Source organism: Electrona antarctica (assembly GCF_951216825.1).
Source record: "Electrona antarctica genome assembly, chromosome: 14".
Taxonomy (NCBI): Eukaryota; Metazoa; Chordata; class Actinopteri; order Myctophiformes; family Myctophidae; genus Electrona; species Electrona antarctica.
The window spans coordinates 9,142,792-9,161,145 of record NC_136795.1 but is presented as its reverse complement, the minus strand read 5'-3'; the positions used below and the strand labels follow the sequence as shown (position 1 = coordinate 9,161,145).

The 18,354-nt window shown below is 42.0% G+C and overlaps 1 protein-coding gene across 1 annotated transcript in view; it reads left to right on the top strand.

The window, feature by feature from the left end:
• Positions 1-306: 306 nt before the first annotated feature.
• Positions 307-18,354, top strand: part of LOC306936982 (trinucleotide repeat-containing gene 6A protein-like) — a 51,775-nt gene continuing 33,727 nt past the window's right edge. Inside the window, exons 1-3 of the mRNA XM_079520649.1 lie at positions 307-459; positions 3,549-3,600; positions 17,290-17,385. The gene's annotated coding sequence lies outside the window, so the exon portion shown is untranslated. The remainder of the gene's footprint in view (positions 460-3,548; positions 3,601-17,289; positions 17,386-18,354) is intronic.

Below are 18,354 nucleotides of genomic sequence, written 5' to 3'. Positions count from 1 at the left end.
TGCCAGAGAGAGAGAGAGAGAGAGAGAGAGAGAGAGAGAGAGAGAGAGAGAGAGAGAGAGAGAGAGAGAGAGAGAGACCCCTTTATTTTATTCAATATTTATTTGTACATATATATACATTGTTGTTTTGATTATTGTTCCACTTTTGCCTTGGCATTGTAAACGTATGTTTTATCATGGCAATAAATAAAGCTCCTTTTGAATTGAAATGGAATAGAGAGAGAGAGAGAGAGAGAGAGAGAGAGAGGGGGGGAGGGTGCGTGCGTCAGAGCGAGAGAGCGAGCTAGAGAGAGGGAGGAGGGGAAAGCAAGCAGAGAAGGTTATTACAGCGAGTCAAGAGAAAATGGCGATCATGCAGGACGAATGCCTCCCCTCGTAGATGCTGCAAAACGCGTTGAATTTTATTTAGCCTTACAGCCGGCTTTCCTTTCCGCTCTGTTGCACTTTATACTTTATGAGGTAAGGCCGCCTGGCGGGTGTTTTTGTTTACATGTGAGTGTTTGTGTTGTTTTTTTAAGCCGGTGTTTTAGCCTCCCAGCAGCGGCAGCACACTGACTGACTGGCGTAGTTCAGTTTTACCCGCTGACTGTTGTTACCGTGAATGTGTGGAGAGCCCTGCGTCGGCTCGTCGTGCGGCGGTGTCGCGCGCCGAAAATAGCAGATCTGCAAGCTCACCACGCGTTGCGTTGCGGCGAGCTGCGATCTTGTAGATCTGCTATTATCGGTATGAGTTAAAAAAATGTAAATGTTTACAATATCTTAGCGCGAGTCGTTTGCTCCGCAAATGTTTATATACCGGTATTTCAACTGACAAATTGTCTACTGTCTACACTCTTTCCCCTTTTGAAAAATCTTAATTTTTCATTTTTGTTGAGCGAAAGGCTCGTATGTGAATGTGAGCCCTGCAGAAGGCAAGGAAGGCGGCCAGGTTGCATTGCAGTTTTTATATGAATGTGTGAAATGAAAACACCACAGACTAGACCTTCATTAAGGTACACATTCAGCCCGGCGGCTGACTGTATTAATGTAAACATCGAACTTGGGACTATTTGTACTCTAGTGTGCTCGTTCTGTTTCGGAATCGTAATGCTAACATTAGCTCGCGAACTGCGTTGTTTTATCCTGTTTGGTTTTTTCGGAATGACTGGTATTTAATATATATATTATTTGTATTGAGTGGTTTCCAGTGGTTTGTGTGTTTCTCAAACCAAACAACACTCGAGTCTGGATGGTAGTAGAAAGCAATGTCGTTTCGGACGCTGTGGGCTAACATTAGCAGCTAACATAGCTGCTTGCGCAGGTTGTTGGAAGTGCACTGGATGTTTGTCGCTTTTTTAAAAACTGGTTACGGATTTAAGACGTGCTTTGACTTTTAGGCAAACCACAAATGACTGCAAGTAGGAATACAATGGGATGCTACAGTAGTCGTCGACATGTTTTACATTCCGAGCTAATGTAACCATCCCGCTGATCTTTTGACTGGTGTTTCAACACCCTCTGTCGGTAGAAACAGCCACCCATTCTAATCGCTCTTCTACTTTGACATTATTAGACCTGCACTGTCTGCACAGTTCTATTTATTGCAGCTTTGTTTGCATGTGTACAGTCTTTGCCTAAAGTCGTGCAAATATTCAGCCTTATATAGTTGAATGACTATGGTTGTAAGGTTGTTCCGTTGTAGCAGGTTTGCTGCTCTTGCCTGTGTTGGAAAAATACCAGACTAGTACAGACTACAGAGAAGCCATGTTGGCTAAGCTGCAAGCCAGGCAACAGCTGAGATAATGGCCGATCAGGACCCGAGCAGTAGCCCCAGCCTTTCACGGTGCTCACCTTGCAGTCCACCAGCTCGGGGGCTTGGAGTCTGTTTGCTTGCTATGCAGTTAAACTTACCATAAGCCATTACTAGACTAACTAGGCAAAGAGCAGATGTCTGTCTATGCCTCACTCACAGTTGGATACTTGGATAGGCTACATGACATTTGTGTACATTTTAGGTTTTGCTCATCCATAAGCATTTGGTGGGATTAGCAATTCAAGTCTTGCTTAGTAGTGACACTTGTGATTTTTAGGTGCACTTGTGCACAACATGTTAAGTTAATATGTACAGTATGTGTGTACTTGAACACTGTCTGTCAGATGTAGACTTTACTGTTAACTGTATAATCAAGTTATAGCCATTTTGTTTTGTCCACCTGTCGGTGTGTTTACAACCAGTTATGTGTTCAACCAGAACAAAACCTCAGAATATTGGGTCATTATCTCGACAAAATGACAGGTAGAGTGGACAAACCGACCAGTCAGTGTTTAGTAGTATGTGGCTGGTGGCTTGTGGTAATTTCCTAGACTCTTCACAATAAACTGGAGAAACCGAGAATGATGGAGTGTTTTCTTTTGTCTGGTTTACATTTTGGAGTAGGCTTTGTGCATAATTGTAGTCCTGGGTTTCCAGAAGGTAGCATTCCTCTTTAGTTTCCGGAGACACGCATGAAACCTTCTAAAGTGTTTCTGGGTTCAAATCGGCTGCAGAGCCAATTAAATGGCACTATGTAAAAAAACGTCCAGTTTGGCCAATGACTCGCATGGGAGGCAAACTGAATCCGGAATTTCAGTGAAATACTTGGGAGTCAATGAAAGCCGGCTGGACCTGCTTGTGAACAAACACTATTTCTGAACAGCGCCATGTAAAGTTTATAGCTCTGTAGTATTGACAGATTTGGTTGTCAACTTGTCATGGCATAAACAGTCAGAAGGGGGGGGGCGTGCCTCTATAAAATTATACAGTAATCGAAAAGCAACACGGCAGAAATAAGTGTGATATGACTTATTTTCCTGGACTAGATATTTTACAAAGGTCTCGGTTGTTCAAAAATGGTTGTTCATAAGTTGGTCCACCTGGCCCTCATTGACTGCAATGCATTCCATCGAACTTCCGGCTGCAGTTGGAATGGCTGGATTGAGAAAATTATGTAGATGACCGTACCCCTTTTATAAAATACCATGAACAGGAAATGGTCATGAGAGCCATAGGCTGATCTTTATACTATAGCAACAATGACAAAAGGTGAAATGAAAGCTAATGCATGCACATTGCACAAACATTTGTCATCTGATAGGTAATCAAATACAGTACAAACTTGGGCAGGGAGATATTCGAATACCTCTGTCAATATTGTAATTTGTGGCCAAATTGTCCGGATGACTGTCTCTTTCACAAAATATTTACACATCGAGTTTGATAATCAGTAAATAAGTAGATAAAGCCAGGTAAAAGAACGGCTAGAGCAGTAGTTGGGTAAGTTCAGAAAACTAAATCACTACTGTAATGCAACATTTATAACCAGGAAATGACAACACTTATAGTATTACAATATAAAAATTCAAGACGATAACTAGAACATTGCTATAATGCTCAGTCCTAGTAAAACATTTAAATTATTCCTTTTGGAATTCTTTCGTCATCTTTTTGATGAGTGTCCTGATGACACACAGCAAAGATTAAACTTTTCATAAGATAATCTTCTGTCCTTTCTCTATCATTTTATTTTAAGAGAATCGGAATTGGAAGCTGTTGCCACCAAAGAACCTGAAGAGTCAAAACAGGTGAGTGTACCTCAGCACACCTTTTGGAATGCAATGCATGACCGTGAATGTGTTTGTGATAAGCCTAGTCAGGAGTCTGTGGGTGTGCGCACACAGGAATGAGTGCCCTTCTGGTCTTTTCTCTCTGGCTAGTGGAAGGGCCGTGTATACGCTGTACTACAGGCCACCAAAGGTGTGTGTGTGTGTGTGTCAGGGGGACACAGGAGGGGCAGCTGTTGCTTGTGTAAGCACATGCAGTTCCGTTTGAATTGAATTGGAGGGCCCGGGTCGGTGCAGACCCCCATGTGCTGAGTAAGCTTTGCTGTTTTAAAACGCTAAACGAGAAGCCAGTGACCCACTGTTGTGTTCAGAGAGGTGTTTGTGTAGCTCATTGTGGCCATGCAGTTGATCTAGATGCAGACACACAATAGTCCTGTGCACCACCCCACTGTGCACCCCCTGCCAGCCAAACAAGTTCAAGGTCCCCATTACATTCCTATTTTGAAGTTGCACTTTTAAATGTATGGCAACAAAAAACAACAACATATTGATTTGTTATGTACTTTTTTCCCTGACCCACAGTGGTAATGCAGTACACATGATCTCTATTCATGTGATGAAACAGATTTGTTAGAATAGATATTATTAATAATATTAATATTCCGTCCTGATTTGCTACGATTGTCATCTAAAGTTTGCACGACTGGCCCGTTTAGAACAAAATGCCGCAAATCATGAACGCAGCGTCTGATTGTGGTGAAACTGCATATTTTTGCCATGTTACTCCTACACATTTTGTCCAAACATCACAAACATTCCTGACCTGGTGGAGACCTGTCCTCCGAGGAGTACTTTTTCTAGTTTGTTGTTTTTTTTTATGCTAAAACTAGAAATGGACACATTTGAATAAACTTTTTTTTAGTTTGTTATTTTTTTTAAATGCTGAAACTAGAAATGGACACATTTGAATAAAATCTATGTTTAATATTTATTTATCCTAGAGACAACGTAATTCTGAGCCCTAATAAAGTTAAATATAGAATTTATTGCATATTTTATGTCGAAGCCATTTCACTTTCCATTCAAGACACTTTTAAAAGTGGATTCCCCTGAGCATTAATAAAAAACCTTTTTCCTTCCATAATAAAGACTCAGGTTTCTTTCTTGAGTGAATATAAATGAATTGAGTCATTGAATGCTCAGAAGCCTGACCCTATTAACCCTCTCTTTAACTACTTGGTCATAACAATAATAACGTTAATGTTATTGTTGTTGTATTCTACATATAATACTATGTAATAACTAAGGTGTCAATATTTATATTTTCTTGATTGCAATAATTTATAATAATATAAAGTGTAATGTATCTACATTTACTTTTTATTTGCCTGTTCAACACTGTCACCACTGTTTCCCTAGACTTGGGTTTGTTTTTGTGATCATGCAAGGTCATTTCAGGTGTTGTAAGCAATAGCATCCTTGAGGTTTTGATTACCACGTCTAGTTAAATGAAATTTGTCATATATTCTGTTTTTCGTATTTCTTTTCCAATTGCGCTTACAAAACCGCTCTGGCATCATTGAAGGCAGTGAAGTTCTGAAACCACTGTTTCCATGTTATCTCGAGTTGATCCTGGTAAGCCTTCATGGGCAGTGATGTATTGTCTAATAGCCTATATTCTGCCTTATGCATTCAGGTGCAACACCTTTTGGTATGTGATTACTTTGCTGATGATGATTTGTTTGTTTGTGTGCAGTGCTCGAAAAGACCAGAAACGAGAAAAGCTATCAAATGGTTACAAAACATAGAAATGGACAGAATATAATTGCTAAACTCACCATACTGTACCAAAAGTTCCTGAGAACGGTGAATACAAGTAAAATATGTAATGATGGCAACGGTCATCGTGAAGTAGATGGTTGACCATTGCTCTTCTGTGCAATAAAGCAGAATATCACCTGCAGAATATCACAAGACAGGAACCACCCATAACCAGAAAAAGAGACCATGACCTATGGGCTCAGAAGGACACAGTTTAAGACATTGAGGCAATGTATTATGTATGTGCCTTGGATAACTAATGACAGATGGCATTGGGAAGTAGCCTAATCTGTTAAAAATGGAGGAAAATGAAAATTTGGTATGTGGTTTTAGTACTGGTCTGGGACCATATTTTACTTTACTCGGGTCACAGAATCCTTCTGTTAAAGTTGCTCTTCATGTCAGGACATCTTGCAACCCACCTGAGCGTGTCAACAACAAACTGATTCAGTTGAGTATTGTTCTATAACAGCCTGAATAATTACACTCCAAACATACTAGACGTTCCTAGTATTAGCTAAGCTGTGCTGTAGAAGTGACCGACAGCGTTCAGACCAGGGCAGGAATTTCACGGCGGCCATGGCCGTCGTTGCCCCTCTCTTTGGCCTTGTGCCCCTCGAAAAATTATATGCCCAGACGGCCACAGTGGCCGCGGTGCCCATGTGCCCCGACCGGCGCCCACAGCAGTACCGTTTTTCCTCTGCGCAATTTTCCAGTCTTTACGGTAACCTTCCCCAAACGTCTCGCGCAGACTTGTATTGTCTGTAGGCTATTGTAGTTGTGTTGCCATTTGCCAAGTGGTTTGATTATTTTGCGTTACTTTGCCTCCTCCCTCCTCCCTTATATATATACTCTATGCCTCCTCCTCCTCCGCTCCATGCACGCATACACGCACTGACAGCTCTCACTCACACTGACACTCAGCGCTTCAGGATTATTATCACACAGAGCCCGTGTGTTAAGACCAACGTGACTCGTCTTCATGGACATATAAACTCACAAAACAACACCACGCAACAGCATAGACTGCAGGACTCCTCCACCATTTACCACGCTATCGTCTGCTACGTTAGTTGACAGAGTAAATTGTTTAAACAGCCAACGCTGGCCACTACACGGCTAATATCACTAGCCAAACGCTAGTAGCCAAGCACCAGAGCGCGCTCACTGTACACCACGCGTCGCTCGCTTAATAATCATTCATTTCTGTATCAATGCGGACATAACGTGGTAAATGTTCATAAGCACACAATTGTACAAAATGCTTTTTACACTTGACTTATCTCCAGAGTCCTCAGTCCTGCAGCCTCACAATGCCATATGCCAGTCTAGCCTTAAAATCTACATTTATATGTTATTCAATATATTACTTTAGCACAAAATATAGGCTTTTCTAAACCAAGCCCTCATTCAAAAGTTATGTAAGTAATTAAGTAAATGTTATTTATAAAGCACCTTTTGAAACAAAGTTAGAAGGTGCTGAACAATTTGCACAGTATAAACAATAGAAGAAAATTAAAAACAAGGAACACAGTTGTGACTATAGCAGAAGAAAAACAAACAAGGCAGAACAGAAACAGGGCTATAACAATGAATGTAGCCTATTTAAGAAGAACTGTTCTGAACCAATGTTCGCCTTTAAATTAAAAAAAATGTAATCATCCTTAACCTTTAAGCTAAAATAATGATGACCGGGGACTTAAAATCATTGTTTTAATGATGGCCTTCATGCCCTGGCACTTGGCCTTGTGCCCTCAAAAAGTTGACAACACTAAAGGCCAAGTGGCCTTGCCCCTAAAAGGATGAAATTCCAGGCCTGGTTCAGACTGAATGTAATTTAGATTATTTTTTAGGACTGCTAAGTGTTTGCTGTCGGATGACATTCGCTTTTGTGGCCCACCCGGCTGTCGTTCAGTAGTGGTGGCTTCCCCCAAATAGCTTCCAGCAGCACCACCACTGTGGGAACATGTGGATGTGGATGCAAATGACATGAACGTGTAACATGCAAATTAGCCATGCGACACTACCCTGTGGCTTTTGTTCTTAATGGACAGATTACCCTCTGTGTGTGTGTGAACTGGTGTCCAATAGGGGTCATTACTGCTATTAATGGCATCCATGGTGGATCAATATGGTGTATGATATTAATTTGAAATTCTTAATCTGAGCTTTTTTGGGGAAATATAGGGAGCGAGAGATCTTCCTTCACATTATTCGAATATGGCACACTAGAATCCCAAGCAGGAGCTCTTTTAGGTATGTGTGTCTCCTGTGTTGGACAGGTAATCTTCAGAGATGGCAGCGAGCAACAATGTAGGAGAATTCAGATTTGGACTTAACTTGGCAAGCACACGACATGAACTGTAATGACACCAGGGAATCCATAGCCAATACATAAAACTGCTATGTTTTGTTTCACATTGCTAACTGATCATCACACTGAAACACCTTAATAAACGGCTTTCTTCTTCTCTGCTAAGCTTACGCTTGTCTCAATGAGTAGTTAAATAAAGTAAGGAGTCAACAGCACACATGAAAAAAGTCTTTGTTGTGTTTGTTATCAACTGTCAGAACTAAACGACTATTCTTAGACTGAGGTTATTTCAGGAAAGTAATATTTAGGATATTTGGATATGATTGGTTGCAGAGTGAAAATAGTACTTGTTTTAAAACGTAATACACACGCATAAGTCCAAGGCATCTTGGTCTTACAATGTTAGATCGGCAAATGTCATTACAATCTATACACTTAAGAACAGATGAAGAAACTACTGTCGTTTAGCTGGTCTGCTATACCTGCCACTTCAGTTGGTAACCAAAAACCAGACCATTCTGTGGCTTTATTGTAATTGAGAACTTCAGCTTGCTGACCACACTGTGAAACAGGTGGTAATGGTCAATGTTGGGTAACCACACACTGGCTGCCTGGTGGACAAAAAGTTAGTATCCTTTCGTGTCTCAGACAAAAGGAATCGTATCTATGTTATGCGAGTTGGATAAAGACAGGGCTTAAGCCAACAACAGGAATTGCCACTGATGACATTATTGGGCTGTGAAAGCACACCTGTGATATTTATAGTGTGTAACCTCACCTTTAAGGCCCCTTACACACCAAACTGACTGGTCCAGACTACTACAGCTTAACGTTGGGGAGATCAGTCAAGCCGGGTGTTGGGTGTTGTTGGGTGAAACATTGCAAAAGCGCAGATACTGCTTAAAAATGAATCCCAAGCTAACTTGTCCCTTGTGCATGTGTAACCATTTCTAACAGAAAATGTACAATTATGTTTTAGTTTTCTCTGTTTACACATTTCTTTATTCCCATTTCATTGTACATCCAATTTTTTGTTTCAACCGTTTTGCTTTAGTAGCAAATCTCATACCAATAAAGCTCCATTGCAATGGTAAGCTGATGGCGTTGTTGTGGGCCTGCGTGTGAGCTTGTAGACCTGTTTGTGCCTATGTTCATGATATGCCCACACAATAGGGACACTATGGTTCATGTGGTTAGATTCTTATACTCTCCCCACTAGTAGTGATCTAGCATTGGAACTAAATGTGGTTCTCAAACCACTGCTTCCATTATCTCGACAGTTGAGCCTGGTAAGCCTTCATTGGCACTTGGCAGTGATATAGTAGCCTATATCGGGGGTTCTCAACGTTTTTGGCCGGGGACCCCCGGAAATGCTTTGGCAATGTCTCGGGACCCCCGCCCCGCCCCCTCCCGACCCCCAATATAAATTGACTGCTACAATAACCTTAATAATAGAGACAATACACCATAAATAAATACTGAAACCAGATATAATCATTAGGGAAGGTGTATGCATGTACTATGTGTACTATATGTAAACTCTTCATTTCCATTTTTCCATTTGCAATTTTTTTTCCCTTTGTTTTTTCAAAATAATTTGGGGGCCCCCCAAAATAATGCGGCGATTCCCCCCCCCCCCCCCCCCCCCCCCCCCCCCCCCCCCGAGGGGTCGTGACCCACGGGTTGAGAACCCCTGGCCTATATATTCTGCCTTTATATGCATTCAGGTGCAACACTTGTGTTTTGGTATGCGATTACTCTGCTGCTGATTGTTTGTTTGTGTGCTGTGCTCGAAAAACGTGATACAAGGAAAGCCATCAAATGGACAAAAATTAAAAAGACGAGTAGAAAGACAAATGGAAACACAACTCATACCATACAGTCCTGTGAATGGTGAATAGTAAAATGTCTAATGTATTCCTATTGACTATTGAAGTTGCCACCTACACAAACTACAATCACTTTTGATGCAAAATGTAATAATGGCAACGGTTACCTTTGAGTTGAGTAAGTGTAGCTAGCTAGCTAGCCCTGAAGTAGATAGTTAACCATTGCTCTACTGTGCAATAAAACACCTACAGAATATCACAAGACAGGAACCACCCATAACCAGAAAAAGAGACCATAACCTTATGAAGTTAGCTATATAGTTTTCTTTAAGTTGCAATGTAAACAGCTCTGTTTATACACTACTTTATTCCGTTTTAATTGTACATTTACAGTATACACCCGCTTTGTTCCACTTTTGTCTTAGCAATGTAAATGTATGTTTTCTCATGCCATTAAAGCCTCATTGAATTGGTAAGCTGATGGTGCTGTTGTGGGCCTGCATGGGAGGAAATCAAAGGAAATGATGCAGCAGGTTGCATTTGTTTAGCAATCTTGCCGTTTGATAATATGGTATTGGCCCTTTGAGTTGTTGAACAAACCTACAGTGGGTAGGCCGGTTTTACAAATACACATGTATTGTTTGTCGGCAACATTGACATTAAACATGACATTCATGCTGTGTGTCTCTCTGATATTCAGTCTTTCTTGCCTTCCTTCTCTGCTGTAGTTGACTTCTGCCACCCCTCCCCTCCCCAGTCAGCTGTATTCGAAGGAGGAGAGGCAATTGTAGTTCTGTGCATAAGCAGCTGCGGTGTGTGTGAGAGACACTCCAGGAGGGCCCCCACCAGCCTGTGTTGTTGAACATAGAGCCATCTGCTGAAGCACTTGATGGTCGAAAAGGAACAGTCCTTGGGGGAAGGGTGGGCAGGGAACTGGTGGGTGGGGTGGTGGAAGGGGGCAGTAAGGAGCTGGAGTAGGATGTGGGAGGCGGTTGTTGTTGGTTGGAGTGGGGGTGGGCTGGAGGTGACGGCGACTGGGAGCGAGACAGGAGTGTGTGTGTGATCGTTGGGGGGACCATGGCAGTGGTCTGGTCTGGTCTCTCATTGGAATGGCTGAGAGTGACATTGGGGGTGATGGGAGCACTGGAGCATGAAAGGATGGCGAAATCGGTGTGGGGGACAGAGATGAGGAAAACAAGGCTTTGTAGATTAGGTATACATACACTTTCCTTTGGGTAGAAGGTCAATTTAAAGTTTGTTACAGTTGGGCTATATACATTAATATCCATACATTGTGAATATATTTTAATGAACAATTTAAACGGTTGTAAATGAATGTCATTATATTGACTTGGCAGAAGAGGACGACACAGGTTGGCAATTCTCCAAAGGGAGCTAAAAGTGGCCAGCCATGCATGATGAAACTATTCACATGATCGACTAGCTGGCAGATGGTGATGGATCTTTGTTGCATGCTCTAACACATGTAACACATGTACAATTGACCCTGTAATGTTTCTGCTAAAGGTAGTGGTTTCTGTGAACACCAATAATCCCCTTCCCTTTATTTCTACATTTTGATAGCGGTTACGTAATGGTCTCACGTTGAGCACCACCCATGCTGCATATGAGCATGGGCCAAAATGACAGGCAGACGCCATCAGAACTCAAATCTTAATTTATCATTGAGTGGCTCGGCCTGTAGACAGCTGTCCTTGATCGTGACACACCGAACAACACAAGATGCTTATGATTAACGTTTTTACGTTTTGATTTTCTACAATTCCGACCTTTTGTCCTGGATGTCACTAAGACTGCCGATTAACATGCATTGTGTGGTCACCATAATACATCCTACATATACAACCTTTAGTCAGAGCGCATGTCTAATTTTAAGTGACAGTTTCTCAATCTGTCTTGTCAAACAGTCTAGTATACTGTAACTGAGTCATTGTCTGGCGGTGTCAGTAAATGACTTAAGCACAGCACAGTGAATGCCTATATTGACCTGTGATTTTGATATTGATGCGTAGTACTGAATATCAATAGCTTGGGTCAATATTAGGGGTGCTCCAATCCGGGTTTTTGGCACCGATCACTGATTTATTTTTCTCGTGATCGGTCGATACCGATTTATTTTTAAAGGAAAATATTGAAGCTTTGTTTGCTACTACAGTATCTGTCTAACCTGGCAATAGTCATAGTTTCAGAAAGCACGATGTTTTCATAGACCCACCCAGTTGCTTGGAAAACTACCCGCGGTCATAGTTTCAGACGCTGTTGTGTGGAGCATGTTTATGGACATTATCTGCGGGGACGGACGGTATGAAGTCTGAGAAAATGTTTTGTGTGCAACACAGAGCAGAACGCACGCTACGCAGCGCGTCTGTGATTTTACTCTGTTGGGGCGGGGAGCAGCCAAGCAGGAGGTGACTAATGCACATGGCTAATCTGAATACCACGGTGATATTGGCATTAAATCAGTATCGGATCAGTACCGGTCCAGACTAAGACCTGGTAGGACCACGTTGCTCCTGTGCTGAGCATTAGCGAGTCGCTAACGCTCTGAATCAGGGCTACTCCTAGCTGTTGTTTACGTTGAGTTCCACACCAGTTCCATGTTGGAATGCTTGGAATGTAAGCAGGCGCTAGAGTGCCTCACTGAATGAAGAGCGATTACTTATTAAAATGGCACACTATTTTATATATACAATCGGTTTTGCGTATTGGTGAATTTGACGACCGATCGAGTCATATTTAGGAGTTGAAAATGGCCGATTTAAAACAAAATCGGAGCTATCCTGTGGGAAATAAAGCTTGTTCTTTTCCAACTCGAGTCGCTCTAGTTAAGCATGTCGGCTGAATTAAAGCGTTAAACTGTAATTGGGGCCATAAAAGTGTAAATCTGCTTCAAATGTTATTCAACTACGTTTTCTATTCACATTTTCCCTTATTCCCAAAGTTTAGCGTGGTCCGTTATATGATCTCAGCTTGCTGTGGTTCCATAATTCTATGTTTGTAACTTGTGGCTAGGCGCCCTCTGCAAGCTCAATGAAATAGTGACCAGATAATCATAATATCCCGGGTTCCAGTACACCGCACGTGTCACTGCAATCTCTGAATCTTAAATTCTCTGCCTTTTCTGCACAGTACATGAATTATGTGCCTTGACATAATACAGTACCTTAACCCATTTTGACCTGAGATCAGATTCTAAAAATGTCTTCTATATCCTGACAGTTTTCTGAAAAAGCTATGTTTCTATGTCGGTCGTTCTTCGATTTTTCAAAAATAGCAGATCTACAAGCTTGTAGATCTGCTAGTTTTCAATAGCTAAAGCATAACATAATGCTAACACCAAAAGGGGTTCCCGCCCAAAATGTGTTAAAATTGTTTGCTCTTCTGCAGTGCTATCCCTTCCCAGCATATCAAACATAAAGTGATCTAGATAATTATTTTTCCTGTTGTGTCACTAAAGCACATCCGTGCCTCGGCTTATTGCATTTATGCATCACTTTGAAACTGAAGCAAGGCTCTGAATGGCAAGGGCAGTTAACACGGTAAACCTCTTCATTTGAACCATGCATTAATAAAAAGTAGGGCTCTAGAATGTTACCAAAATAGTCACATCTGGTTCTATGCTGGTGTCTATGTGGTAGACTTGATGGGTCTTTAGTCCTGGATTTCCACTTTGCGTTGTATGTATTACCCCCTAAATGTTCTTTTTTTTTGGAGGGAGTTCTCATTTTGCAACGTTAAAAGGGTTTTACAATTATGCATGACTTAAAATCACTTGAGATTTATTAAGAAAAAGCCATGCTAAAAGCAAGGCTTGACGTTCAAGTGCCCGTGCCCAGCAGCTGAAGTCCTCGTGCGTTGATGAGTGCATTGTCCTAGTTGGCAAACCGTGGAATTGGTTATCACATGAACCAAAACGAGCACTCCCTCCATGCATCTAAGCCAATCGCAGCGATCGGGAGTGGAAAAGATGTTGGGAATAGCATACATCCTGTTGAAACAATTAGTTAACGGGTGTCCTTCCACATTACTTTTTCTTTTCTTTTTTTCTTTTTTTAAGATTTTGACTTTTATTGATAATTGATAAAGACAGGAAAGAGGTGGGGAGAGACATGCAGCAATGGTCGTCATGGATGGGACTCAAACACGCAACGCGCTGTCAGGCCAGAGCCTGCATGTGCCTGGACCGCTAGACCAGCGGGTGCCCCACATTTACTTTTTGAAGAACTTAACATTTGAAATATCAACCCAGCTCTCTTTGGTTTCGTTTAAAAGCCAAAGCTATGGAACAAAATCTATACTAATATACAGTACGTGTAGCTCTTAACGCAGTGGTTCTCAGTAGATATCACATTGGGTGAGTGTTAAGTTCCCCATGAAATCAGGACCCGGTAAATTAAATAAACCCATTAAATAAACCCATTTCCTTTGATTAAAAAGTTTCCACTGGCTTGTCAAAACATCTCGCTAGCAGGGCTAGCTACTTGAGGAGTATGTCTTTCTACCCAATGGGTGAGAAACATTGTAGTTGTTGGACACTGTCTAAGAGATGTTGCACTTTAACACATGCTCTTATCAAGAGCGACCTAACATAATGTGAGGTCATATGCGCCGTGAACGTTTGTCAACCAACAGGGCAAGTAGTCAAGGAATTCAAGTGCTAAGAAAACCAGTATTTGTTACAAAGTAATTTGGATAACAAGTGTACAGCTTATGAAAACTAACATGGTTAAATGCATGGTTAAATGCTTATGGCATGGGTCAGCAAGTAAGCTACATGCCAATTATCTATTCTTCTAAGTAGCATTTATTCTAAACCACTACCACCTATTCTAAATAACATGAGCATCTATTCTGTATAAATTGTCAGTCAAAAAGAGGATGATGGGATCTTATCTGTCTCATGTGAATGTGACGGATAGCGGGTTTGTAAATCAGAGACGGCATGCAAGAGGGAAGAGCGGTTAATGTCTGGTAATCACTAAGGAGAAAGGAGCATAGTGTGAACTGGTGAGTGTCAATGACCTAATGAGAGCGAGGACGGTACAGTAGTGGAGAGGGGGGGTGTAAGAGTGTTGAGGGACTGAATGGGAGATGGGGCAGACGGGAGGACGGAGGGAGGAGGGAGGGGCATGTGAGAACAGTGGAATGAACAGGGTTGGGGGAATGGAGAGAGAGGGGGAGAGAGAGGGGCCGGGAGAGAGATGGTGATGTAATGTGAGGATGGCAAAAGTGTGATAAATGAGTCTTCAGAATGGGAGAATTGTCAGAGCAGGAATATACTATAGGCTGCTTGTTTGTGCGTGTTTGAGGCTGTGTGTCTCTTTGTACCATGCACACATACCACTTGATTGTATGGTGCGTGCACAGACAGAACACAACAGTCAGTTTGACCCATGGTGGGTTGGATAGGAGATTGAGCGTGCACGTATGCGAAGTGTCTCTCTAGCTCGATTTCTTTCAGTGTTGCCCTTGCTCTCTTCCTCCCGTTTCACTCTCTCTCTCTTTCCATATGCGTGTCTCTTCATAGCCAGGTAACGAAGCCCACTGCTGTAATCCCATTATCAGATTAGACTGGAGGCTGTAGGCAATGGTGGCGTTCTCCTGCAGGATAATTGGAGTCCCCGCTGAGATCGACAGAGTTGGCCATACTAACACTCTCCAGGGGAGATGCTGTACCGTTATGAGAAACCCACAGTACAGAGACTAATGGGGGGGGGGGGACATATTTCTTATCATGTACTGAAATGTAAAATGCACAGCTGATGAAAGTCAAGACCTTGTATCATTTATAGTGATTCACACTTAGCAATAATTATTGCTAACTCCTGATCACCTGGCTCTGGCGACTGCATTTCCCCTGCACGATCAACCCATTTAGGACGGGAACCCCTTTTGGTGTAGTTGTTGCCATATACAGTATATAGCAGACCTGGGCATTGTACGGCCCGCGGGCCAAATACGGCCCGCCGGCTGACTCTGACCGGCCCGCGAAAGATTACTTGATAATCAGAAAATAAAACGTACTTTCTAATTACCTTATGGGTGGACTAAAACCGCATCGCTTTTATTTTGAAGCCCATGCATTCTCACAGTGCACACAATCTGCACGTCAACTGTGCACGTGAATTGCGTGTGATTGAGAACCTGTCTTCCTTCCTTTACCCCCCTCATATGCGAAAATGTCGGCTTTTTGGATTTATTGTTGACAACAACGTCGGTGAATGCAAATAGCCATGAAGCATGCAGCTCTCCAACACGGTAGGCGCAGGCGCATGCTTTGATTACCAAACTTCCTCGCAGGAGGACAAGTTAAAACCCATTATGCTTCATTGCTTTATTTAACCCACTCTAACGCGCCTCGCCAATAAAGTTAAAATGTTTTAAGATGCTGCATCGTAAGGCGTTGTTGCGCCCAGAATGTGGCATGCTTCTGAAGTTCAGAACGCTTGGGCGATGCGCCGTGAGCTTGTGGATCGTCTGCTTTCGGCACACTCGATCGACACCGTTGTACCACAAAGTAAATCTGGCAGAACGAACGTGCACACATCAACATACAGCGCCTGCCAGGCTGCCAAGTCTCAACAATACCATCACTGGTTGGCTTATTATTGTTTTCAGAACGTTGTTGTTTAATGGTTGTGAGTCAACACTCGCTGATAGTAAGCATGGGTTGTGAAAGTGACACCTCCAGTGTCCTCCGAATGGAACAGAGAGCTACCTCTAATGTTCTCATTGTTAAAAGAAAATGCTAGTATTTACAGGACTTGAAACTTAAACAAAAACATAGTTTTCAACTGGGAAACGAAACGTCTCAAGCCTGCAAGTAGAAAGTAAAAAAATCACACCCATGTGAAGTGAGTGGCGCTCTTATTGTACATCATCATGATGTAAAATAGTCACTGCCTATAATTTGAGTCAAATGTTTCACATTTTGTTTACCATTGCTTTGCAAAACAATGCCATTTACTGCTTTTTATACAGAAATAAAATTGATATTATGCATAATTAAGTTCAGCCTTTTGGCCCGGCCCTCCAAAATATTTTCTGTTTCTCATTTGGCCCCTTGGGAAAAATAATTGCCCACCCCTGGTATATAGCAACATCATTTTGTTATGTTTGAATGAATAATTTTTATTCATTCAAACAGTAACAGTTTTTCAGGATTTAGAAGGCATTTTTAGAATCCGTTTCGGGTCTAAATGGGTTAAGGTCTATCTATCAAGACAGATGGTGAGACCCCTGCTCGCATTTTTATTTACAGGATACCTTTCATATTTGACACTATCAGTTTAAGAATCATTGAACATTGTGGTTGACAAGACAGTGTGCTCAGAGAATTCGTGAGGAAAAAACAGCAGAAGTTGTGTGTTGGGTACGTGTTTGCGTATGCACATGCTGTAGATGGTGAATGTGCACGGGTGCCTGCAGAAGTATTCTCCCAAATCAGTCAGTTTCTCAGACTTCATCTGAATTAATCTCATACCAATAAAGCAGCAGTCATTACCCGGCTACACATAGTGATGCAGACAGACAAGTTTATTTTTCCCCCCCTGTGGTGTCGGATGGGATGGCACGCAGCATCGGCTTCATTGTTGAGAATTGAATTGTTGTGCTGTGGTTAAGTGTTCTCCCTGTCTTGAACAACCAGGCTTGCCTTGGTGAGCCAGAGTGTTCCTGTAAGGTGCTCACTGGTATCCCTTGCTGAAAAGCTGTCTGTCTCTACAGGGAACCCACCCACAGAGGGAAGAACAGTGGATGGAAGAGAGAGAGAGACAGAGAGAGTGACGAGGAAGGAGGAAAAAAAAAAAGACTGGACAACAGGTGAGAGGATGGACATCACAGGACACGACTGTCTTAGCATAAACCAAAGGCCCCAAATAAGTTTCCTTTTTGTCTTAATGTCTGAGTATACCTCGTGCTGTTAACATTTCTGACTAAAAGTAATCAATCAACTCAACCAACCATCTTTAGTCTTTAAGATCATCTGTAAAGATTGAATGTGATGCTGTGCTTGTATTGGCTGGTCAAAGCCCTTGGCTTCAGGCCATTTCAGTCTGTTTCACAGAATATGAATCGACCAACAAGATACCTCCTGACATCTGCTATTTGTCACTTGTTTGTTAAACTATATACACAGTCCTCTTCCACTCCATTTTACAGCCGTCAGTTTGTAATATGTTGGCAATGTGCAACAGAGGTGTTCACTACCTCCCTATTTCACAGTTGGCAATACCCGATCAGTCTATCCTTGTTGATCAGTCTGGTGTTTCTCATCGATTGACAATCATAAAGTTACTCTTCCTTTTATCAGGGTGTCAGCTGTGTTTCCTGCCTATATCGGCAGTCGCAGCCATTTGTACTGTAGTACACAAAACGTCCATTACACCTAACCCAGAGTCATCTGTCTACGTGGAGGCTTGCTGTTGATCTTTGCAGAAGCCTCTGATAACCCCCAAAGCTTTAAAAAAAAAGAAGAAAAAAAAGAAAGCTCAATAAGATAATGTTACCTGGCAACAAAGCATCCATATAAGCAGTGTTTGGTCTAATATTGCTAAGCAACGACATTTGGTTTCCAGGAAGTCAATATTGAATCACCAGTGGCTCAAAACGGATCTACATTCCTCGATGTCACAGATATTAGTCTTTGTTTTTGGTTATGTAGCTGGTCCATGGCTAATGGACGCTGGTCTAGTGTCAACATTCAGGGAGTATGTTGAGTTATGGCCGTCTATGCCGCCTTGTTCACATCCCTAATGGGAAGACGGCAAATTAATTGTGATGAACAAACGA